At 39.0% G+C, this 26,926-nt stretch overlaps 1 protein-coding gene across 1 annotated transcript in view; it reads left to right on the forward strand.

Annotated features, from left to right (window-relative positions):
- The window catches only part of KCNMB2 (potassium calcium-activated channel subfamily M regulatory beta subunit 2), a 239,503-nt gene that overhangs the window by 136,500 nt on the left and 76,077 nt on the right, over positions 1-26,926 (forward strand). The gene's annotated exons all lie outside the window — the stretch shown is intronic.

Consider the following 26,926-nt stretch of genomic DNA (forward strand, 5'->3'; position numbering starts at 1 on the left):
CCAGGTCACTCTTCCCCAATAGAAAATAATAAGATTAGCATATTTATGAGGGGGGGTGGCTACCACCCAGAAGTTGTAATCTGTAGATGTGTATAATGGGTGGAACTTGGGACTGATTAAAAATCCACCTGTTATTTTGGAAACCTATCCCAAAAGACTGAGTATTAATTAATAGCGTGTACAGTCTGCTAGAAGGAGGCTGTGTTTGGGTGTTATATTGACTCAACAAATATTTATTAAATGTTACTCCGGTGCCAGCCACTGATCTGGGTGCTGAAGACATTATGTTGAAAGACAGAGACTTTGCTCTCATGGCATTTTAACCTACTGAGATAATGCAACTAACAAAAATGGACATTTATAAGATGCGTGCTATATGTGAGGCCCTGCAGTAGTAATTGTTCTATATGCATGTTATTTTGTTAAGACTCTCATCAGCATTAGCTGCTTTCAGTATCTCCATTTTACAGAAGGGAATCTAAAGCACAGACAGGTTAAGTAACTTGCTCAAGGTCACACAGATGATAAATATCAGAGCCAGGATTCAGATTCACACGTGGTAAATATCAGAGGCAAAGATTGCTGCCTTAACCAGTGGGCAAACTGCTTCTTTAATCTGGAGTTTTAAATGGTATTTTATATTATTCAGAGAAATTTTATTATTATTATTTTTTTAATTTTTTTTTTTCAACGCTTATTTATGGGACAGAGAGAGACAGAGCATGAACGGGGGAGGGGCAGAGAGAGAGGGAGACACAGAATCGAAACCAGGCTCTGAGCCATCAGCCCAGAGCCTGACGCGGGGCTTGAACCCACGGACCGCGAGATCGTGACCTGGCTGAAGTCGGACGCCTAACCGACTGCGCCACCCAGGCGCCCCTATTATTCAGAGAAATTTTATATTCTAGGCGCTTTAACACATCTATGAATTGGAAATAGCAAGTGGTAAAAAAAAAAAAAAATCACCATGTTTGAAATTAAAACCAAACAGAAGGGTAAAGCAGCTGTAAACCAGGAGGAAATAGACACAAGAACTCATTTTTTACATTTTTTGTCTTCAGTATTCCTTTTACTATATATGCATATATTCCATTGGAAAAAAGAGGGAAGAGGTTGTTCAAATATGAACTCAGTACAAAAATAAAAAATAAATGAAAAGTGCAAATATGAACTCAGCCCATTGATCTTAGACAATGCTTAGTTTCCTCACTGTAAAATCAGGGTAAAATCGTAGCCTTGAGATAATTGTTGTAAGGACACATTGAGATAAAACATATATAGCGAGGAACATGCAATGATTACTCTGTAAATGTTAGAGCTTCTTCATCTTGCAGTTATAAATTTTTATTATTATTCTTTCCTGGTGGACATAGGCAAATACTCAAGAGAAACTGTATCTCATCCCCAGGAAATTTTTGAAATGAAGTCACTATTCTAAAATTACAATACAAAATCAGCTTGTCTTATGAAGTTGGTCCACATGAATGTTTAAAGAGCATCCAAGATAAGAAAAATAGTATTATAGCTAAAAATGAAGAAAAGGACTTACCTACTCCTGAAGTCACCTACTCTTGGAGCAAAAATAGTCCTTGGAGCTCACTTTAGAGATCTGGTTGAACAAATCCAGAAACCAAACCGCAGACAGGAGTTGCCTTGTACAAAGTCCCACATCCTGTTGGAGGCAAAATACTTGGGACCAGACTCCGGCTGTGCCACACTCCCACCCTTCACCCTGCCTCCTACCCCCCCCCCAACTCTCTACCCCACCCTCAGGAACATGATCTCTGCCGCAGGGAAGGGCTTCCTCAAGGCTCATCAGCAGTGCCCTATAAAGCCACCTGAGGAGCCATGCTCTGAGACCACCCTCATACAAACCCTAGGATAATTTAAAGGAAGGAGAGTTTTTGATGTGTGTTTGTTTGCAAATTGGCCCCTATACACAGAGGGCAAAGAGAGACAAGGAAGAAAGCCACTCCAAATTGGTAGGTGGCAGATTTCACAAGCAAGGGAACTTACAAGACGTATCCTGCACCCACAAACAAGATAAATAGATTGCTACACTCACCCACAGCCCTCTTAAAAGCTTATATAGAGGTCTTAACTGGGTTCAGTCATGAATACCATCCACTTGGTCTCAAGAACCCATCATTATCTCAAAGCAGCCTTTTTAAAATGGCTCCAGCTGTAGAAATGGTAGGCAAGAACAGGTGCAGTGAAGGAGCCTCAAACTGCCCAGGTGGGCTTGTGGGTCAACTGGAGGTCACATCCTCTCCATGACCTCTTCCAATAGTGTGGTCTAAGATTGGCCATCATTAGAAAAATTTCAGCACCAAAGGGCAAACTTGTATAGAAGTCCCCAAGTAACAGAGACCCCAAAATGCACAAATGTCTGATCACTAACCTTGTAGAAGTATTTGTCTATATTGTCTTATTACAGTCTGCTTTTTTAAAAGAAATATAGAAATTCCCTCTAGATATGATAACCTTATAATTATTTTTATTTAACTCTCAAGGTCTCCACACGTTTTTGCATTACCCATGAGGAAATGGAAACCTTCAGAAAAATAGCTAGTAGACAGAAAAACGTGGTATTAATTTACAAAAGATTCCTGGTTATGATTAAATTGCACCGTCCTTTCAGTAACACACACATACACACGTGAAAATATGACCTTCCTTCTTCAATTTTCAAATCCAAAATATTTCATTTCAATGTTTATTCAGCAAATATTCCTTCAGAGTTGCTAGTATTTGGTCCTATACTGGACATAACTTACAGTCCTTGCCTGGAGGGGTTCACTGTGGGGAAATACCCTCAAACAGCTATATTACAAGTGCTTCCAAAGACTCTAAAGGATTGGCACAGAGTACTGAGAGCAGGGAAAGGAGCAACTTTCTCTTCCTGAGACAGTGGGGGAAGGTGTCACAGAGGAAGTGACTTTGAACCAGGTCTTGGAAGACCACTGGGAATTTGCTGAGTGATGATGGAGAGGGTACCTGGGACAGAGAGACCAGCATATGTAAGCATGTAGACTCTGGAGAAAGCATGATGTGCTTATGAATGACAAAGAGGAATGGTGAGCAGGAGTGAGTGAGCCATGTTTAGAAAGGTAGGTTACAGTGATAGCAAGGTTCTTTTGGGTCAGGTGAAAGAGTTTGTGCTTGTTAACCTGCAGGTGGACAGTTTCGCTCCAGTGGAGGCTTTGAAGCAGCAGTGACAAGATAAGGGCTATGTTAGTAACACCTAATGTTTGTCAGCCTGAGATACAGCTTTTGCACTTGAGGCTGGGTCCCACTTCTCTTTGAGAGATTGACTGTGGAAAGCACACCTGAACCAGAGTCTTCCATCTATAAAGAACACATCTTCTGTTTTCTGAAGCTCTTCTTCTCTAATCCTGAAATTCCGTATGTCTGCCCCGGCATTTCTATAGTACTGAAGAGGAAAAAAAATATTTGACCACTTTTGTTTATTTTGGAGGTAATTACAGAGAGATTTTGAAGGTTCCAGCCTACTTTTTCAGTTGGAGGATTTTAAAAAGAGAGTTTGGGGCTGATTTGAATAATGGCTTGTGTTCCCAAGAGCTTTGTGCTTTGGTAAGCAATGTTGGCTGATTATTGCCTCATGCTTTTCTGAAACTGCTGCCTATCTCCTTTTAGAGCTCTATTCTAGGGGGATTGCAAGAGCCACAGAAGAGAATTTAACTCCTGAATATTCAGTTCACTTGGGGAGAAGAGATATGAAGAGCAGTGGTGCAGTTTTGTGTGTTGGGTTGTTTCAAAAAGTTGCTGGTTATTTGAGGCAAATAGTGAAAGATTCTTTCTATGAATTCAAGTGGAAGTTTTGTGTGAGCCATTCCTCTGAAGTCTACCTTCTCAATATTTTGACATAGGGTCTGCCTCTGTCTTTGAGCTAACATGGTTTTCAGCTAGACTGCGGTATTCATTTCAAGGAGGGACAAGTTAGGACCTGCATCGGGGGCTGTCTTTCTGTTTTCAAAGTCCTATTATAAATCTAGTTTATTTGAAAACCACACCATGCTACTGTGGTTGGATTTATTGCCATACCCAATAAGGAACTGCCTTTGACTCACTGAGAGATTATTAAACACTCTGTGCACTTGGAATTTTTTAGATGCTATGTTCATTTAACCATTGAAGTTTGGTTTCCCACCCACCTCTAGTTTTAATCACACAATTTAACAAAGGGCCCTTGGCTTAGTGAACTTCCCTTTCATGGTAGGATGACAACTAAACAGAACTGCCCAGGACCCTGAGTAGACAGGGGTTGAATTTTCAGGAAGCAAGTCAGAAGTCTACAGTGGTACCTCAGCCCTGCTTGAGGTTTGGGTAGAGATGCTGAAAATACCTGAACTTTTCCCATGCTGTATGACCGTTCTCTGTCAGTGCCCTCTTCCCGTGAGGTGTCTGTCCCTACTGTCAGTTGTTCCCAACTGATTCCACACATCCCTCTTACCAAGGTATACAATTCAACCACTTCCCAATGGTCTTTCAAATTAACCATGGAGTGTTCATTCCCAAGGGAAAGAGTTCTGCAGTTTGATCCACTATACTCCAGCCATGATATTTCTGACATTTCTGAATGCCTAGATAATGTACATAAAAACAATAATATCAAATATTTACCGAGCACTTATTATATGTCAGAGACATGCTAAACATCCATATGCTATCTCATTTTTCTCCCTCATGGATAGTCTTATGAGCTAAATACTATTATTCCCCCCATTTTATCAGTGAGAAAACTTAACCTTAGAAAGGTAACTCACTTGTGGTCACAGAGCAGGTAAGGCCCAGAACAGGAATTAGAGCTTGCATATCTTAATACCATGGCCCTTAGGAACATCTCAGGGGCAGAGGTTTTCCAACACTGGCACGTTAGTTACTACAGAGGGGCCCAGTGCTCTGTGGATCAGGTCCTATTTGACCCCAAATCAGAGACTGAAGAGCTCCCAGGCACATTCCCCATCCCTCCAGGATTTGGCTCACTTTAAAAGAGGAGTTCATACTCACAGATAATAATAGAGTCAGTCTTTCTCTTTAGGCATTGCTTTTAAAAACATAAAACCCTACTTTTTTGGAGTAAGTTAAATGATCAGCTTGTCAGGCTCATGTTGGTGTTTCACATTTGGGCAAATTTCAGCAACTTAAAAAAGAAAAAAGATGAGCTATTCAAATTCCAACATGTCTAAACTAAAATACATCTATGTCAACATCAAGATGTGTCCAGATATAAATGGAAAACTGAAGGAAAGAAAAACAGTGTTTCTATTATGTTTGCTATTCTCATATCTAATATGACTTGGGTTTTTAGACTGGGCACCTGCTCCAAAAGCATAGGCTCCAGACCACTGTATTCAGGAACAATTTACTTTCATGCTGCCTTGTGTCACGTTTCCACCGGTTTCTAAGTTCCTCACGCCTTGCCAGGCCTTCCTACTCATATCTTGCATCCTTTGCCTGATCATGTCTTTCTCAGGCTGTCATTGGTTTTCTTCCTTGGCTATGCTTGCAGGAAGTTTATTCCCAGGCCTTCCAAATATTGACAGAGCCCAGTACAACCTCAGTATAGGAACTTTACACAAAGTCTAGCCTATAGGGTCCACACTCCCTATGGGTTTGCTTCAGCTGACTCCTCCAGAGAGAATTGGACAGCTGAAGTTAAAAAGCCCCTGCTCACATCAAGCATGGTGACAGCTATCTATGCCTGGGAGTTAAGGTAGCTTCAGGGAGGCATCTCCTCAACTAATACAGTAAAGTAATCCCTTATACTTACGTGGCCCTTTGAGGTTTACAAAGCTGACATTATCAACTTCCGCAGCAAGCATTTACTGAGCACCTGCTGTATGTCAGGCACTCTCCTAGACTAAGGGAGGCAAAGATGAATAAGACAGCCTCAGGACACTGTGGAAAGTATGAGATCTGTCCCTTCTGGAGATAACCGGATCTCCTCCAAGTGGTGATGAGATGAGGTGTAATTCAGGCTATGGACCCCCAAAGACAGGGTGGGTCCCTGAACTACTAGCTCTCACAGCCTTCAACCAAGCCCTGTGAATTTCCCATGAGCATCCTACACCAAGCTGGGCCTACTCAGTTGTCTTCAAATTAGGGCTACTTATGGAGCACAGTGTGTGACATTTTAGCCTAGTTTCTTGCATTTTCAACACTTGCTTTATTCTTTCCCTTATAAGGATCGAGTGTCGACACTCTCCTTTCAGCAGACTGAATCCTGCACAGGGAAGCTGGCACTGCTCCAAGCAGGCCAAAGTCATGGGCTTTCCTCTCACTAGTGTCTTTTCACCACAAGGGAGTTGTAGGACCTTTGAACATTCCAGTGAGCTCTATTTCAAGACCCTTCTCTTCAGGCCGTGGTGATGCCTCGTTGACCATGATCCCCAGTGAACAGGTAGGGAAGGTCTTGCTTTATGACTCCTAGGTGACAGCCTGTGTGACTCCACTCTGGGCCTCTGAGCCACTTCTGAAGCGATTAACCCTGCTCTCAGAGGGCAGCTGACAGCATTTGGCTTCATTGTATTCCTTCTCAAAGTTTTATTTCTTTTTCTTTTTGATTTTTTTTACCTTCCCAAACCTGTTTTCCTCCAGTGGCTTGGGAATGCATATGATTTTCAAGTGGAACAAGTTCACGGTTTTTATGTTTTCTCCTGTTCAACATCAAAACCACGATCGTAAACTGGAGAACTGCAGCAGATTTGTCTGCTTCTCCCATCTGGATGTCCAAATAGTTCTTTCCTTCTTTTGTCATACAGTGAATATGACTATTTTTGTGTGTTTGGTATTTGGTTCTATGAATCTTAACACATGTATCGATTCATGTAACCACCACCACAATCAAAATAGGGTTCTCTCAACCTAATGAACCTTTGTACTCAAATCTTTGCCTCACCTCTGGCCTCTGGCAACCACTGTTTTATAGTTTTGTCTTTTACAGAATGACATATAAATGGAATCATATAGTCTGTCACCTTTTGAGTCTGGTTTATTTCAATTCACACAATGCATTAGAGATTTATTCATGTTGTTGTATGCATGGTTGGTTCCTTTTTATTGCTGAGTAGTATTCCATTGTATGGATGTACCACAGTTGTTTATCCATCACTTGAAGGATATTTGGGTAGTTTCCACTTTATGGGAATTATACATAATCTTCTGTACACTTTTGCATGTAGGTTTTTGTGTGAACATAAGTTTTCATTTTTCTGGGGTAAGTGGCCTGGAACATAATTACCAGGTCATATATTAAGGAACTGTCATACTGTGGAAGAGTGGCAGTCCCATTTTCATTCTGACCAACAATTTATGAGAGTTACAGTTTTTCCACATCCTGTTAGGCACTGAGTATTGTCAGTGTGTTTCAATTTTAGCTATTTTTTTAGATGTGTAGTGCTCTCGTATTTTAGTTTTAACTCGAATTTCACAAGTGGCTAATGATGTTGAATATTTTTTCACATGCTGATTTTCCATCTTTATATATACTTTGGTTGTGTATCAAGCCATTTTGTCTGTTTTAAAAATTAAGTATTTGGGGCAGTCAGAGCAGCATGTGGCTCTTGGTCTCAAGGTTGTGAGTTTGAGCCCCATGTTGGGTATAGAGATTACCTAAATAAATAAAACTTTTAAAAAACTTTTTTGATTAAGTTATTTTCTTAATGTTGAATTTTGAAAGTTCTTTATACAATCTGGATACAATTCCTTTGTAAGATAAGTGATTTACAAATATTTTTCCCTAGACTGTAGCATGTATTTTCACTCTTATAACACAGTCTTTGGCAAAGCAAAAATAATGAATTTTGATGAGTTTTGATGAATTTTGGTATCATGTCCAAGAGTTCTTTCCTTAACTCCAGGTAACAAAGATTTATTCCTGTGTTTTTCCAAAAGTTTATTAGTTTAATGCTGTAAGTTCAGGCCTATCATTCATTTCATGTTAATTTTTGTATAAGGTGGTATGAAGTTTAACTGATGTTCTTTTTTTTTTCATATATATGTCTAAGTGTTTCAACACCTTTGTTGAAAAGACTGGCCTTTCTCCACTGAATTGTCTGCACTTTTGTAAAAAAAAAAAAAATCAGATGACTATATTTGTGTTGATCAATTTCTGGACTCTATTTAGTTCCATGTATCTATGTACCTATCCTTTCATTAATATTACAGTGGATTGACCACTATAGTTTTACAGTAAGTCTCAAAATCAGTAGTATAACTCGTCTGACTTTGTTTCTCATTTTCATAAGTGTTCGGGCTATTCTAATTCCTTTGCCTTTCCATATAACATTTACAAGCAGATTGTCTGTATCTTGAAGATACTCTGCCAGAATTTTAACTGGAATTGCACTAAATCTCTGGATCAATTGGGGGGTAATTGATACCATTACCATATTGGGTCTCCTAATTCATAAACTCAGTATGTCTCTCCAGTTATTTCTGTCTTCTTTGATTTCTTTCATCAGTGTTTTGTTGTTTTTAGCATACAGAATAGGTACACACTATTTAGAAGAGAAAAGTAAAGCCTTTGGAGATTTTCCTGATGTTTTCTTGATGTTGGTTTCTAGTTTAATTTTATTATGGTCAAATAATATATTGTGTACTATTTCAATTTCTTCCAATTTTTTAAGGTTTGTTTTGACCTAGAATATGATCTGTCTTGGTGAATTTCCCTTATGCACTTAAAAAAGAACATTTTGTGTGCTGTTGTTGGGTGGAATGTTCTATAAACATCAATTGGATTGAGTTGGTTGATAATACTGTTTAGGTCTTTTATGTCCTTATTGATTTCATGTCTACTATTCTGTGGATTACTGAGAGAAACTTTGAAATTTCTAACTGTAATTGTTAATTTGTCTGTTTCTCCTTTTGGTTATGTCAGTTTTTGTCTCATGTATTTTGAACTTTGTGGTTAAGTGTATAACTTTTAGAATTGTTATTTCTTCTTAGTGAATTGACTCTTTTATTATGATGTAATGCACTACTTTTTATCCCTGGTGATTTACTTTGCTCAAAGATCTACATTTTCAGATATTAATATAGCCACCCCAGTTTTTTCTATTAATAGTTTCATGGTGTATCATTTCTTATCCTTTTACTTTTAACCTACCTATATCATTTCTTTGAAGCAAATTTCTTGTAGACCACATATAGTTGGTTCATTTTTTTTTTAATCCATCCCAACAATCTCTGTATTTTAGTTGGGGGTGTTTATAACATTTGCATTTAATATAATCATGGTGAATTTAGGTCTACTATTTTATTATGTCTTTTCTGTTTGCTTCCTCTACTTCTCATTCCTTGGTTTCCCATTCCCTGACTCCTGTCAAGTTATTTAAACATTTTTAGTGTTTAATTTACCTAATGTGTTTTTTACTATATTTCACTGTTAATTTTTTAGTGGCCAGTCTAGGGATTACAATCTATATAATTCTTTGTAGTCTATAGAAAGAATATTTATCACTTCAAATAGAGTGTGAAAATCTTTCCACCATGTAGATTTCATTATCCTTCTTCTTTATAATAGTTCTATGTATTACATTTGCACTTATTGAAAACCTCAGATGACAATGCTCTAACTTTTACTTTCAAGTATCAAACATATTTAAACTCCAGAGGAAAAGAATAGTCTATCTACTATTTTTGTTGCTGTTTCCTCATTCCTGATGTTCCAAGTTTCCTTCAGGTATAATTTCTCTTTCATCTGAATAATTTCCTTTTCTGATTCTTTTAGAACAGGTCTATTCTTTTGGTGTTCTTTTGCCTGAAAATTTTTTTTTTATTTCACCTTCATTCCTGAAAGATATTTTCAATGGTTATAGAATTCTGGGTTCACAGGGTTTTTTTTTCTTCAAATATTTCTTGAGCTGTTTTCTGATATACACTGAATGTGAAGAACATTGAGATTTTTTATTTTTATTTTTATGGACCATAGTCTGTTTCATTTTGTCTTCTTATGAAATAAACATTCAAATATATTGTTTGTTTGCACTTCCACATTTGCCCTCAAGTAGGAAAGCTGCTATAGCAAACATACAATGTACACTTAGGATAATATGAGATATTGAGCCAACAAAGCACAAGACTGCAGCCTGTCACTATTTCGAGTAACTGGTTTTTCTCCCACAATTAACTGAAAAGACATATTGTCTCTCATATTACAGATCTAGTTTTCCTTTCACTGATTTTCTAATCCTGTTGAGATTACCCCTTCATCATCACCCTGGCTAGAGACCACTACTTCATGAGTTAAAACCAAACAATCTTCATTAATAACATCTAGCATCTGCCTCCCTCACTGGGCTGTAAATTAAACAAGAATTAATAGGGGCACCTGGGTGGCTCAGTTGGTTAAGCGTCCAATCTTGATTTTAGCTCAGGTCATGATCTCTCAGTTTATGAGTTTGAACCTCACATAGGGCTCTGTGCTAACAGTGCAGAAGCTGCTTGGGATTCTCCATCCCTCTCTCTCTGTCCCTCCCCTGCTTTCTCTCTCCCTCTCTGTCTCTCTGTCTCTCTCTGTCTCTGTCTCTCTCAAAAATAAAAAAAAATTTTGAAACAAGAATTAATAGGCTAATAATAGCAAAACCCTTGAATGTGTAGGTATTTATTGCAGTAATAGGAAATAGCCATATACCTTTTTAAAAGACCAAGAAAAATCAATTCTGGATTTCCCTTGAATCCATGTACCAGCTACTACACATTTTCCCCACAGAAGCTGGGGTTCCCATCTAGTGTAGAATCCCTTCCTCATGTCTCTCTCCTCTCCCCATTCACCTTGAGAATTTCAGTTTGGCCTTTAGCTCCAAATCAAGTGTCATTGCTTTAGGATGCTTTCCTTCACTTCCTCTTTTTTCATTGTAATAGGCAGAATAGTAGCCCCCCTCCAAAGATGCCTATATTCTAATCCCTGGAACCTGAATATATGTTACCTTACATAAGGTAAAAGCAACTTTGCAGATGTGAATAGATTAATTGAAGTGGAGAGATGAGTCTGAATTATTCAGGTTGGCCTAATCTAATCATATGAGTTCTTCAAAGTAGAGAACCTTTCCTGCCTGTGGTCAGAGGGAGATGTGACCAAGGAAGGAAGGTCAGAGAGATGCAACATTGCTGAAGTTGAAGATGGAGGAAGGGAGCCATGAGCCAAGAAATGTAGATGACATTTAGAAGCTGGAAAAGACAAGGAAACAGTTTTCCCGTAGAGCCTCCAGAAAGGAAGGCAGCCCTGCTGACACCTTAAACTTGGCTTAATGCCACCTGTGTCAGACTTTAAGCTAGAAACTATAGTACTATAAGATAATAAATTTGTGTTAAGACACTAAGTTAGTGGTAATATGTTATAGCAGCAATAGGGAACTAATACAACCCCCTCCAGTTTATGTTAAATGCTGCTTCTATAAGCTCTTGTCACACTCCACACATAGTGCTAACAATATGTATGTACCATTTCTCAAAAGCAGTGATACCATTGGCTTACTTGTCTGCTTCTTGCAAAGGACTGTGAGTGCCTTGAAAGCAGGTATAGACGTTTTATGTGAGAATGTGGTTATTGGTGAATTCGTTCATTCATCACACAAAACAGTTATTGAGCCATCACTTCACACCTGGCTCTGGGACAGGCTCTGATAATGACAATGCATATTAACATTGCTCTTTCATTCCAATTGGTCTCCTGCCTGTGATTTTTCATTAGAGAAATGGAATGAGCATCAGGCATAATAAAGATGGGTGACTTCACCCAGACGTGGACCCTGATGGCATTCATATCTTTAGATCCAGCAGTCAAAGGACATTAAAGAAATATTTGTATCCACAAAATCTTTCCAGTGAATCAGTGAGGTTATTTTGGGAAATATGATGGGCCAAGGAGAAGGGGGGGAAACCACAGAAAGGAAATGCAATTGCTTATTTTTCACACAAGAGTGTCAGGGAGAAGGCATCAAGCAATGTTACCCATGACACCATCAGATGAATGACTATTTCTAAGCCAAGTTATGAATCATTGTAGCGCTGTCTTTTCAAGAAGCAAAAGAGATGAGAGCGACAGCATGCAATTCTTAGTCCATCATTCGCACCTATCTCATTCTCTTGCAAGCTTACCTAACCTCCTATCCACGAGGCTGAGAATCCAGGGATCAAGTGTCAGTGTGTAAGTGCATATTTAGGCCTGGTTAACTCTTGAAAAGAGAGGCTTGTGTGTTACTCTAGCCTACCACATTATTTCCCAGAAATGTAATGTGGGAGAAACAGATAAGCAAAGAAGTTTTCTACTTGGTGCCAGGTTAGCAAATCTTGCACAAACATTGCAAAAACAAACAAAACCACTTTCTAGTCAGGTTTGTTAACCAAGGGGACACTAGGACATGAGGGAAGGAAAAGAGAAAAAAAGAAAATTCCTTAGTACTGGATTTTTATCGAAACTGACCGAAATGTGGCACAAGAGCAAGCGAGTGAGTCAGGCCAAATATATCATGGTGTCTAGGTCCTATCAGCTTCTCCTAGGCTGTGTTTCATGTACCGTACAGTTTGGTCCCAGCTTGCACTATTGATTAGGAAGATGGCTGAAATGATTGTCTCTTCCAGAGTCTCTTCCAGCAGAGTCAGCAGCTGTAAGCAGACCAAAATCCAGTCAGGTATTTCATTAATTCTCCACCTCTTCTTCTACTGTATTTGTTTGTTTAATCTCCAGTACTACCAATGATCTTAAAATCTCTTATCTCTTTAAGTCTTTCTCTTTTGGATTTCTGCTATCCTGACTTTTATACTTCATGTGGTAAGATTTTCAATTAGCCCAATGCTGGGCTGAAGTCAGCCAGGTCAAAGATTCCTTCAGAAAGTTCTTTTCCTAATAAATAGACGAATAAAACAACCACTCTGCAGAATATTACATTTTTAGATCCCATTTCCAGATATATTTTATACTTTTCTTCATCCCAGGAGGTTTATATATACATTTCAGCAGTCTGTAGATATTGTTTTTAAATAGTGGTCATTCCTAGACATCTCCTGGAAGATAGTTTGGGTTTTCTGTCTTCAAGACTTTTGCCTTCTTTGCCATGTGTCAATCATAGAAGGCTAAATTATGCTACAAGTAAAACAAAAACACAACAAAATCCCAGTGGCTTAAAACAGCAAGGGTTTATTCCTCACTCATGCTACATGTCCTTTGCCTATTGACAGGGGTGGGGGTGGGGGATCTCATTGTAGTCACTGGGAGGGGGGCACCCAGACTAACAAAGTAGCCGCCATCTTGCCATCTCAGTAGAAAAGAATCCTCTAGACAGTCTCAAACTGACAAATATGTAAATGCTCTAACCCAGTGTGATATACATCACTTCTATTCACAACTTGTTGGCTCCAAACAACCACAAGGAAATGAGGAAGTACAATCCAACCATTTTTAGTAAGTTAGAGATTTAAAATATTTGACAACACTGATGACAGTCATGTGCTGCTGTAAAAATTTGTGTTTTGATGTGTCATTTGATCCACAATATCAAGTTGTATACCTTGCCCATTGTACAGGTGCTTATTATTATAATAACCTACTAGATATTTTAGGTAATTGCATGTAATAAACCAGAATACATCTATATGTTTCAGTTTTTCATATTTTAGCTGCTTCTCTCCCTGTCTCCATTGTCACTACCATCCCTTCAACACACACACACACACACACACACACACACACACACACACACACACCTCTTCTCCCACCCACACGGCTCATCTAGTCCTGAAGGACTCCAACAGCTTCCAAACCGATCTTATTTCCACCCTTGCCCTCCGAAGGCCATTTCCTCACATAGCATCCAGATTGTTTCTTTTCTTTTTTTTTTTTTAATTTTTTTTTTCAACATTTATTTATTTTTGGGACAGAGAGAGACAGAGCCTGAACAGGGGAGGGGCAGAGAGAGAGGGAGACACAGAATCGGAAACAGGCTCCAGGCTCTGAGCCATCAGCCCAGAGCCCGACGCGGGGCTCGAACTCACGGACCGCGAGATCGTGACCTGGCTGAAGTCGGACGCTTAACCGACTGCGCCACCCAGGCGCCCCCAGATTGTTTCTTTTCAAAAGGAAAATCAAATCAAGGTTTCTCCTACTTAGGACCTTCCAATTTCTTCCCATGTAACAATAAAATACAAACTCTTCACCATGTCCTATAAAGATCTTCACCCTGCCTACCTCTTCAACCTCACCTGGCACCACTTCTCCTTACCCACTCTGTTCTACCCACATTTGTCTTCTTTTTGATCTTCAAATAAGCCAAGCTAATGCATGCATCAGAACCTTTGTGTTAACCCTTTCCTCTGCCTGGAACACTCTTTCCCCAATTCTTCACATGGCTGGCATCTTTGTCATTCAGTCTTATATTAATGCACTCTAGAGAGACTATCCCTGATCACACAATCTAAAATAGTACCCCCTCCAATGATTCAATGTTATTTATTCATTTAACACATATTTAAGTGTCAACTATGCATCAGAGACTGTTTTAGATACTTAAATATACTAACAAAAGAAATAGATATGCCTGCTCCAGGAAGTGGAGACATATATAACAAATATATTAAATAAGTAAGTTATATATTTTCTTAAATGGAAGGAGGAAGGGAAGAAAGGACAGAAGGAAGGAAGAGAAAGAAAACAGAGCAAAATAGATACCTACTTGAATAGGTTCCTACTGGCCAAAAATGGTACAATATTGAGTACTACTGTGTTTAAATTCTGCCACTTCTACATGATTTGCACTTCAGGATAATTGAAGTTGATGATAAAACTTTGAGGGGAAGTTTTTCTCTATAATCAGGGGCACTTGGGTGGCTCAGTTGGTTAAGTGTCCCACTTCAGCTCAGGTCATGATCTTATGGTCTACGAGTTTGAGCCCTGCGTGAGGCTCTGTGCTGACAGCTCAGAGCCTGGAGCCTACTTCAGATTCTGTGTGTGTGTGTGTGTGTGTGTGTGTCTCTCTCTCCTCTTCCCTCAGCTCATGCTCTCTCTCTCAAAAATAAATAAACATTAAATATACCTATATGTATACATATATATGTACATATATATGTGTATATGTGTGTGTGTGTATATATATGTATAAATAATGTATATGTATATGTGTGTGTGTGTGTATATATATATATATATATATATATACTTTTTATATTTTCTTTTTAAGTATTTTTTTTCTTTTTAAGTATTTCAGCTAGAAGAGCCTGGGTGGCTCAGTCAGTTAAGCATCCAGCTCTTGGTTTAAGCTCAGGTCATGATCTCACGGTTTCGTGGGTTCAAACCCTGCGTCAAACTCTGTGCTGGCAGCTCAGAACCTGCTTGGGATTCTCTCTTCCCCCACTTGGGCTGTCTCTGTCTCTTTCAAAATAAATTACTTTAAAAAAAAGTATTTCAGCTGATCAACAAAACAGGAATGATACAATTAGTGCATCACCATTATCCAAAATTTTGGTCTGGATAATTCTTTGTTCTGGGAGACTGTCCTGTGCATTGTGCAATATTTAGCAGCATCCCTGGCTCTACCCTCCAGCTGCTGGTAATTGTCTCTAGACATTGCCAAATATTCTCTGGGAGGAAAAATCGCTTAAGAACCACTGATCTAAGAAATGAGCATCAATAGCTGTTTACATGACAAAATAAGAGACAGAGATTATGTGCTCTCTGATGGAAATACAAAACACAACCCATAAAATAATCTCTCCAAAAAAGAAAAACAAACAAAACCTGAAACTGGCTAAGCCTCCACATCTAACCATCAATATGCAGAAAGTACAGGGCACAAAAGACCATATTAAACAATACCAGAAGGACAATCAGCAAAATCCAGACCATCAGAAAAAAAATCTGTTATTCATGACAGGATTGCAAGATAAAAAGAAAAAGAAAAAGTGAGGGAAGTAGAGAAGTAACTACAGATTAAAAGAGACAGCAAAAATTGGGGAAATGCAACAATAACTGGATTTTTGGTGATACTAAGTAATTGTTAAAATTTTGGTGAAATAATAATACTGTGATATGTTTTTAAAAGAAACTCCTTTTGTTAGAGGTAAATATTGAAACATAATCTTTATTATTTGCAAATTCCATATTTGCAATTTCTCCTACATGCTACAATTTATTTGGAACACCAAAATCAATACTCATAATGTTGTTGCAGTCACTCATGCACATGCACAGAGTGGCAAAATATTTGAGTCACCTGGCACATAAGCTTTCAACTGAAGTCAAACAAGGAAATGGTCTACTTTCTTGTTTCAGCTTTTGTAACTATAAACAAGTGTCCTTTTCATGGTCTATTTAGTGCCACACATTTTTCACATTTTTGTACTTGTTGTGAGTGATTTTTCAGTTTAAAATGGCCCCCCAAGCATAGTGCTGAAGTCCTGTGTAGTATTCCTAAACACAAGAAGGCTGTGATGTACCATATGGAGAAAATACATGTGTCAGATAAACCTCCTTCAGGCATCAGTTATAGTGCTGTGGGCCATGAGTTCAATGTAAATGAATCAATAACACATATTAAATAAGGTGTCTTTAAATGGAAACACACATAAAAAAAATTATGCACTGACCGCTTGACAAAAATGTAACCAGATGCTCATAGAATCCTAACCCGCTATTTCCCTTAGAAGCAATGGTTCTCTATTTGCTAATTCAGTGTTTGTAACAACTTTATGGAACATAACAACAAAAACCAATAAGAATTGACTATATAACAAATGTAATTATATGATTTTCAGACTTCTACACTTTAATAATCTTCTAGTAGACACTTTATGTGTCCTTAAACACCCACCTAATCCATGTACATAAACTATATCATATGTGCATTTATAAATGTATATATAGTGGCTAAAATAAAATTATGAATAATAAAAAAATAACAATTGACTGTATAACAAATGAAATTATATGGTTTTGGAGTTGCTTCAAAATAATCTGGGATAAGGAGTAGTGGGTGAGGGTAGATGAAACAAGATTGGCCATACTGTACCATTGTTGAAATCAGGTGATAATATTTGGGGCTTCATTATACTCCATTTCTGTATATGTTTGAAATTTTCTATAACAGAAAGTTATAAAAATAGAGCTAGAGTAAACTAGAGATTTGAGGAGGCATGCATCAGTTTACAATTTCAATTAGGAGGTCAGGATAAGTCTTCCTGAGAAGATGACATTTTAGAAACAGATGACAACACTGGCCAGAAAGCAATTTAACCAGAAGGAACAGTCAGTGCAAAGGCCCTGAAGCAAAGTGTACCTAATATATTCAAGGCACTGGAAAGGAAACCAGTGTGGCTAGGGTACAGTGAGCAAGAGGAGATAATGTCAAAGAGGTAATTGGAAGCCAAATCACATTGGGCCTATTAGTCCTCATAAGGGCTTTGACTTCTATTCTGGATTATACAGGTAGTCACTGGAGGGTTTTGAGAAGAGGGATGAAATGATCTGACTTCAATTTTAAGTGATCATCTAGCTTCTGTCGAGTATAGACTTTAGTGTAAGGAATCTGGAATGCAAGCAAAGATACCCAAAACACTATGACAATCCAAGTAAGAAAAGATGGTGGCTGGGGCCAGGAGTGGTAGCAGTAGAGATAGTAATAAGTAGTTGATTCTCAATATATTTTGAAAGGAGAGCTAGGAGGATGTCTTGACCAGTTGAGTGTGGGATATGAGATAAATAAAGGATCAAGATTTTAGACCCCAGAAACTACAATGAAGGAGTTTTTAATAACTCATATGGGGAAGAAAATATTTGCAAAATACTGGGGTATCTACCATTAGAGATGATCCAATTTTGACCAATAAAATGTTTATGAGTACAAATAAAACTGCTCCACATCTGACACATTTCACACACCCCTTTTACTACTCACAATGTACCTGAGGCTCAGAGGGGCCAAAGGGCTTGTCTTGGGACACAAGACTAGTGAATTAACAGAGCTTGGCTGCAAACCCAACATCTCTCTGGACACTAAACAAATGCCTTTTCCAAAAATAGCACAGTAACTTGAAAATCAGGATTTTAAGTATGGCAAAGAATATAACTTTCAATTAATAAAAACAAGTTAAATAGAAATATTCATTTCCTGCCACATAAGAAAACTCAATGTTCCTTAAAAGATAGCTAATCTAAAAGAATCAACCATTTAAAATGCCCAGGCCACGGTGAATGTTGGCTTTGTATCTTAAAAGGGGCTGTTTCTAAATTCTGCACTTACTTGCTAGATTGAGACTCCCTCATTCACGCCCACTTGGGCTTTCTTGTCTTTCTCATCAAAGAACAGCCTGTACTCTCCTTTCGGGACCTTGCCATTCTGCAGCTAAAGACGAATGTCTAAGACCAAGCCCCACGAGCTGTAGAAGCATCTGACCCAACACCAGAGGCTCATTCACCTCTGCCCACGCAGTAATGAGTTTGATGGATGGCTTTGGATGACATTCATAATGTGCACCAGCTTTCAGAAAAAGGGCTTCTAAAGGAGCCTCTTGGATATGTAGACTCTGCAAGTTCCAGGTGGACATCAGGAATATTGTCAAGAATAAGTTGGAAAGTCAGGGAGACAAATAATACTAACAAAGTATTTTTTAAAAAAGAAACTAACCAAGAATATTTAATCTTTTAAATTAATTGGATTACTAGTGCCAAACAATGGTCTATGATGCATGAATGACACTGCCCAGGTAATTTTTAAAAAAAGACTGTAAAATAATCATAGAAATGCTGTCTACCAGCTTCATTAAAGAACGGTAGAAGCTGACGTAAGACCAGAACCCAGGTTATTCCCTTCCCACACTGTAACCAAACATTATTACAGTGGCATTATGGCAAACTTTAGCAACATCTCTTACCCAAAATCAAGCTGCTAAAGGATCTGAGTATACATCTTACAATTTAAGGAACTAAAAACAGTTTTTCTTTGCACTTTAATGAACTACAGCCCGAAAGATTTGTTTAGGTCTCAAATTTCCTCCTCACTACTTTCTGGAAAATGTTCCTACAGTCACTATAGTACATTGTCAGTGGGGACAAAAATGAGACAAATGAATAACAAATTTAAAACATATCTATGATATAAAACATTTACTCAACAATCATTTGCTGCATAAATCCCATGTGCCCGGCAATTTCTGGACACCTAGAAAAGAAATGTGAATGTGACATGGTCCCTATTTCAAGAAGCTTTCAAAGTAGTGATGGTAAAAACAACAACAACAAATTATAGTTTAATATGAAAAAAATATATAGACTTATGCCTAATGGTTTAAGGGAGCTGCATATAAGATGTGAGTTGAGGGTAATATCAGGAAAGACAGCTCAGACATGACAGAATTACTCAGAATTAAATTAAAATTCTTCTAAGTGGATCCCCACTGCCATGACTTTTGCCAGTGAAACCCAAGATGCCCACTTAGAAGAGAGCTGTGCAATAGGAAATAACCACATTTGCTGACAGTATTGCTATTTAGTAAAACTCAGCTAGGTGCCAGTAAATGTTTATCTACTGAATGGCCACAAACTGGGAACAATACCCTCCCACCCAGAGATCAGAAGACACTGGTGTTTCTGTCGGTGAGTAAAAGTTGGCACGTTTGCCCATTGACAAACCACTGGTATCAATTCTTTAGTGTTAATCTCACCTTCACCACAACTGCTCCTCCCACCCCTTAACTCAATGAATGGCACCACCACCACCCAGGACAGAAGCCTAGGGGTAATCCTGACACTCTGCCTCTACTCCCATGCTAAGTCTGCTCTCTAACTTCACTCCCCCTTTGGTCCCATTCATCAGCCCCTCCAGCATTGTAAAATCCACATTCACTATCAGCCCTGCTCCATCAATCTATTCTATTATAAAATATCAGCAACATGGATGTTTTCAAAATTTAAATCTGATCCTGCTGCTCCCTTGCTTAACTGTTACCAATTCTCCATTGCCTTCAGAATACTGTCCAGGATTAATGGCCCCAAAGTCCCATGTGGTCTGACAGCTTCAGGTTGTACCACCCTTCCCTTCATTATTTGCACTCTAACCCATTAGTATTCTCCAACTTCTCCCAAGAAGCCAAACTTCCTCCTGCCTCAGGGCCTTTTCATATCCCCTTTCCTCTGCTTAGAACTCTCCTACCTAAACCCCGGCCCCACTTTAAACCTCAAGTCAAATTTTACTTCCTAAGAAAATCTTTTTCTAGGTCTCCATAGTAAATCTTCCCCATTACTCCCTCACCCCCACACCCCTCCATTGTGCCCCTCTTACCACTCTCAATCCTTACCCTTCACTGGGACATAAATATCTCTCAGGGCAGGGACTATCTGTATTGTCCACTTCTAATTCCATACTCTGTGAATATTTGACTATGTCTGTTTCCCCTCCTCACCAGACTGTAAGAGTCATGAAATCAGGCACCATATCTAACCCATGGAATGCCTACGATAAATATTTACTGAGCCACTCTGTCTCTCAACATGCAGAGAGTATTGAAAGTACATGCCAAGGTTATATATTTCAATTTTTATAAAAATATATAATTTCAAGTTATCAGTTGATATGTAATTAGGAAAAGGTCATAAGATACATGGTGTGTACAGGGGGGAAAGGGGGCTCCAGAGTAGAGAAATATCCTCAGGTAACAGAAAAAGAATGTGTGCATTCACGCATGCGGTGGCAAGGGGGGTGTGCTATGGGCTATGTGACTTTAGGCTATGCTGCTTAACCTCTAAATCAGCTTCTTTATCTTTAACACTAGAAATAAAAAACACTTTTCTGTCCACCTCAAGTGATATGTTGAAGGAGAGACTTCTATGTCCAAGGAAAGGAGCTCTATAAAAGTAACAGACTGTTATTGGATAGCCATGGAAATAATATCTTATTTCCACTGTTTAAATGTTTCAATGAATTTGCCTCTGGGGGACAACTCCAGATTTTTTTTCCTTGCAGAGCTAAATAAATTGTCTAGTTGGACAGTCTAGGTCTGACCAAATTTTCCAGTGAATTACCAAGGCTGGCAGAAGCTCTCTGTAGGGCAGATGCCACTTCACAGGACATTACCTTTTCCTTGCATTCAAGAGTGATTGGTGAGTATAGTTTCTAAAGGTGGAGAAGCTAAATCTTCCTGACCTCCAAACTGATGCATCCTTTGGAAAGCAGTGTGCTATTGAAACAAAGTCAAGAGGAATAAGATACCCTTAAAAAATAGGGGGGAGGGGGGTGTCACAAATTCAAATGCTTACAGGGGCAGGCAGATAACTTAAAGGTGATAGGCAGTTGAGGTGAGTAGACAGACACCATAGCATACTAGAGATGAGGGGAACACATAAAATATTGTCCCATCCCCCAAAAAGGGCATATTACTATTAATTATCCTAGGGAAATAGGTATAAACCAGGCTATCCCAGGCAAACCAGGACATATGGTCACCCAGACTAGGAAGTATGACTGGTTGGCTCCAGTTAATGTAGAACACCAACCTACCATTGACAGGTCTTCCCACTTTTTAGGAGAATCAAAAGATTGGGGCTTTTTATATAAACTTATCTTATTTTAAATACTGGAAACTACTTTTAACACTGAGTATACCACACAAAACACATATTTAGGCAGCCAGCTTATGACCTCTGTCTTTAAGGATTTTCTTCATCATTACTCACCATCATCACTATCAGTAGAATTATTGTTCTCCAAAGAGACATGTCTGTATCACCTTCCACTGTACAGAAAGAATCTTTTGTGAATATATTAATGAGCATACATATGCTAACCACCCACCATCTGTGCAACAGATGTGCTCAGATGTATTACCTCATTTAAACTGCCCAACATCATGAGGTAGGGATTCTTATTATTCTCCACTTTACAGGGGAAAAATCAGAGGCTCAATGTAACAAAATGATTTAACTTCCCTAACAGTAGACCAGGAATGCAAAGTCATCAATTTCTTACAAGTAACAAGTTCAAAAGAACTTAAAAGGGTACAAAACAGAAGACAAGGACAGAGAGCAGTATTAAAGTCGAAAAGAAAGGAATGAGCGAAATAATCTTGACTGTCTGATATATCTTAAGGTCTCGGTTTTTGCTGAATGAATGAACATGCTTGTGAATTTGCAGTCAAGGCACTGGAATCTGTTTCATGAAAGAGAATGTATTTGGAGTTAGACACACCTGTACTTGAACATCATCTTCACTGTATACCGGAATATGAATTTTGGTAGTTATTTAACCTTTCTGACCTCAATACCTTCCCTAAAACTGGACATAATGTCTACTTACAGGGCTGTTTTAAGAAATAATTGGAGCAGCATGCATGAAACAACTAGCACATAATAAAAACTCAATGAGGGTCACCTGGGTGGCTCAGTCAGTTAAGCATCCATCTCTTGATTTGGGCTCTGGTCATGATCTCAGGGTTGTGAGATCAAGTCCCACGTCAGGCTCTGCACTGGGTGTGCTCTCTCTCTCTCCCTCTGGCCCTCTTCCCTACTTGTGCTCTTGCTTTCAAAAACAAATAAAATGAAAACACTTAATGAATGCTTACTTCTTCTCCCAGCCCTCTTGGGAGGAAGAGGAGACAATCCTTGCTTTTCTTTTCCCATTGATTGTATTTGCTTTCTATAAGGGCCTCTTAACCCTCATCAAATCTGTCTCTACCCATTCTTCTTGCTTTATTTTCCCCTCCTTAACTGACTCTGGTTTGCCCCTAAGAATAGGGCTTTCTTTCCTGTTTCTCCCACAAAGGCTCTTCCCTCTACAATGCTTTGTCTCTGGGCTGGGGTTGAAAAGAGAAGGTGTTGATATGCTCTGGGCTTGCTATTTTTAAGACAAGGATCTACACCCTCCATTCAACTATGAGAACGTAAGGCCTTCAAGAGCCAGCCTCCTCTTTTTGGTCAGACCTCCAGCCTAGCTTGGGGTCAGGCTGACAGCAGACCATCAGTACATACCTGATGAGTGAATCAACTTGCCTTACAGATGATTTAAATCTCTCTTTTATAAATCCAACTCCACATCTAACCAAGGCTCATAGGCTAGATTTAGAGTTGTCCAGTGATTATAGAGAAGTTCAACATTACTGGGTAATTAACAAGCACCTGTCCAGCACTAAAGATTATTATGTGAAAAAATAAACCTAAGTTTTAACAAATTCATCTTTCTTAAATATTGTAGATGCACTGATTTATAGATATAATGGGCTGGTAAGAAGAGTCTAACCAACTGTTAATATCCATCATAAAAATACATTTCACTGAGGAATCATAGCATTGAAAGTCATAGAACACCTTATAAAGGCAATTTCACTGTCAGTATATATTTCATGGGGTACAGCCATTAAAATTACTCTGCAGTAAATGATTAGGGAAATTAGGTACATTCATTTAGGAAGATTCAAATGCTACTCACATTCATAAAACCTCCAATGGGATAGCACACTCTTCCAACAAGTCAGGGGCCTTTATCAGATGGGTTCTGCACCTGCACACCCAGGTCTCAGCTATAGTAAAATTTCTCTGATCTGACACTCATTCTGTGCTTGTGGAATCATGACCATGGCAAAACAAATAACTCCAATGACATTGGATTCTCCTCAAAATTTACTCTTGTCTGACCCCTACTGCATCATTACTCAACTCATAGGAATAATGATCATTCTTTGGTCAAGGTGAAAACAAAAGCAAATTTTTAAATTTTCTGAGACTGGAGCAGAGATACCAATAAAGGCCCATTAAGGCAGGTCTGTCACCAGCATAATTAACATCTTAGTTGAAACCTGAGGCTCTTCTCTCTGCCTCCCCACACAGCAACAAGGCATTCATGGAAAGCCCTTGTGGAGGCAGCAAATCACAGTATAATGGAGGAAATGTCAAAAAATGCCCTAAGTGATACAGGAAGACAAACATACCTGTAGTACCAAGCATATGGCTGGGGATGGGGGAGTCCCTGAAAGGGTTTTGAGTCAATCGCCTCACACACTTTGCAATATTGTTTCAATATGGCTATGGGGCACCATCTCCCATCACTGTGCTCTGGCATATGCTGGCCAAGAAGTAGCCAACGCCTGTCCTGCCAAGCAGGCACTGGGCAGTTGAGGCAAAGGCACCGAGCCTTGTCCAGGCATGTCTCTCAGGCCTGTGTGGGGTTCAGGGCAGGGTAAACCAAGTGAGTTTTGGGGTGATACCTTGAGGAAATACTAGGGCTAAGCTGGCTGGCAAAGTGAGTGAGATTCCTAGGGGGAAAGCAAAAGAGAAGACAAGCCTTGAGATAGGACCACTGTTTGCTCCATAGCAGTACAACAAAGCATGCAGAAAGGGGCCCAGGGGCCCTGTGGCCATAATCGGGCACAATGTTCTCCCTGCTCAGCACATGCCCTCTCCCCAAAGTTTCAGCCCCTATTAAGAAGTTATAGTTATAAGTGTCTAAATATGTTAAAATAATAAATCAACTCCAGAAATGAAAAACATATATTGGCTAAGTTTTTTTCAAGACAAAACCAAAAAAAAAAAAAAATTATGATGGTAATCTGTCACAGCCATATCAGAGATCAGATTATATTGACCCCCCACCTCCACCCCAATACCCCCTCCCCATCTCCTCTTTCTAGCTCGATCCTCCAAGGCTCAGAAATTCTCAGAACAGCTGGGCTTTCTCATTTTCTGAATTTTCCCCAAGGAAAAGCAAACATAGACTCTCAAGTGCTAGTACAAATGACGTGAACCCCCAGGCTCCTGCCGTGTTGACAAAATTCTGCAGGCGCAAATGGACTTGTTTGGAAAGAGCCCTGCTCACTTTAATTCTTTAATAGTGACATTTTCCAATCTCTGCATCATGTCAACCACAAAGTTCTTCTGACAGGAGAGTGTTCTGACAGCAAACTGTTTTAGCAGCCTTGCGGGGGAAAGGTGGAACACAAACACAAAAGCCTGCACAGGAATACAGCCCAAAAGGTTGACTTTTCATTTACCTCTCTCTCGAGCTCATGGCGCTATAAGCTCCAGCATTAAATTTTAAGCATTTAATGCAGGAGGATCAAAGGGAAGCCAGAGAAGTGTTCAGATTCATCGACCACTGGTCTTGCTATGAATTTTCAGCAAGAAAAAGAGGGCCCTTGCTTAAAGAGAATGCAACATTAGTCAGAATGTAAAACATCTATTTCTGGGGATTCGTGAAATGATATCATTAACAGATTTTAATTTAGAGTGCATAGACATGTGACCCTCAAGAAGGTCAATATTCAGTAGCGAATGATGTGCTAGGGTGGCAGAAGTTAAATCTTATTTTAACTACTAGCAGAGATGGAAAGAGACTGTGATCTCTGAAATTACTATGGTTAGGATGAAATACACTTAATGTAGCAAGTTAATAACACAGTATTTCACATTAAATGAAGCTATAATGGGCCTTTTATAGTTAGGCATGCCTGATAAATTGTTGACATGATAAATATGGAATAATAACCTGAAATGCCTTTTTGCTCTCTTAGTCCTTCAAATAAAAGAAATCCCAACCACTAGTTTTATGACTATAATACAAATCCTCAATTTTCTAGCAGAACATCCTTTTCTGTAACTATACAGACTTGTACATGAGAAATTAGTCTTTGAAAGAAAGCGAATAGTGATATCAATCATTAGAAGGAAGTAATTATACTCTACATTTGTTTAATGCATCACAGTTTTTCACTCTTTCATTCGATGAGTATTTCAGGAGCCCCAACTATGTGCTATACTAAATGATAGGTAGATGGTGAAAACCAAAACAAAGCGACCCCTATTTCATCAATCCTAGAGAATGAGACAGACAAAGGGTTGGTACCCACTGGCTCACCTCATCCATTCCTCTTTGTTGCTCACTAGAGCCCTCTCATGAAAGGGGATACTTTCTAGAAGGATACACAAGGATCTCGTGGTACTCCAAGACCAGGAACAAACATGGTAAGGTTTCCTTGGACTTGTAATTGGACCCAGGGCAGCCATAAGTCTCCTCAAGATGATTTTGCTCTTCTTTAAACCAATTTCCAGCCATCTCTAGGACTCAGCCACGCTTTGCCCTGCTCTGCTTTCCTCTTGTTGGGACATATCAATTATAGAAGAGGCAGTTGAAAGTCATGGTCAACAAGCAGACTCTGGAGCCAAAGAACCCAGGTTTAAATGCCAGCCTGCTTCTTCCTAGTTATGTGACCATGAAGACGTCAGTAATATTTCCGTGCCTTATTTTCCACATCTTTAACATGGAGATATTAATAGAACCTACCTCACAAAGTTGTTGAAGGATTGACTGACATAAATCAATATACAGCCTGTGGTATGGTGCTTCTCAGTCAATAACAGTTATCACAACACTGACATAGGATGTAGCAAAGTGCCAAGTAGTGTTCTAAGGGTTTTCCATGTATTAATTCATGTAATCTTCACAACAATCCTATGATGAAAGTACTATTATTATCTTAATTTCACTGAAAGGAAACTAGCACCCTAGAGAAGTTAAATAAATTGCTGATAATTATATAACATATGGGAATCCACAAACTCCAAGACCTGTAGTCTTAATGACTGTGCTACCATAATAACTGACTCGGTCTTGTCCTTGAATCTGTAAATCTTTTCTTGATCTCAGTGTTGCTCGATTGAAGTACCCTTAACTTCCACTCACCATGACCTGTCTTGGCCTCAATTCTATTTCAAATCTCAGCTCATCTTTTCATGACAAATCCCCTCAAAGTTTGCTGGCCCACCTTATGTCATTATCCACCCAGGGTCAGTTTGCTGTGGCTGTAGGCAGTAAGTTTACTTATTTTAAATAGGGCCCAGATAAAAGGGGCTGTAGGCATGGCAGGAAATATGACTGACATGTCTAATGTACTCATTATGCAGGTACAGCAATTGAGGTTTTAAAAAGTCTGA

The sequence above is a fragment of the Herpailurus yagouaroundi genome, unplaced genomic scaffold (genome assembly GCF_014898765.1).
Source record: "Herpailurus yagouaroundi ecotype Mexico unplaced genomic scaffold, PumYag 159, whole genome shotgun sequence".
In the NCBI taxonomy this organism is placed as follows: domain Eukaryota; kingdom Metazoa; phylum Chordata; class Mammalia; order Carnivora; family Felidae; genus Herpailurus; species Herpailurus yagouaroundi.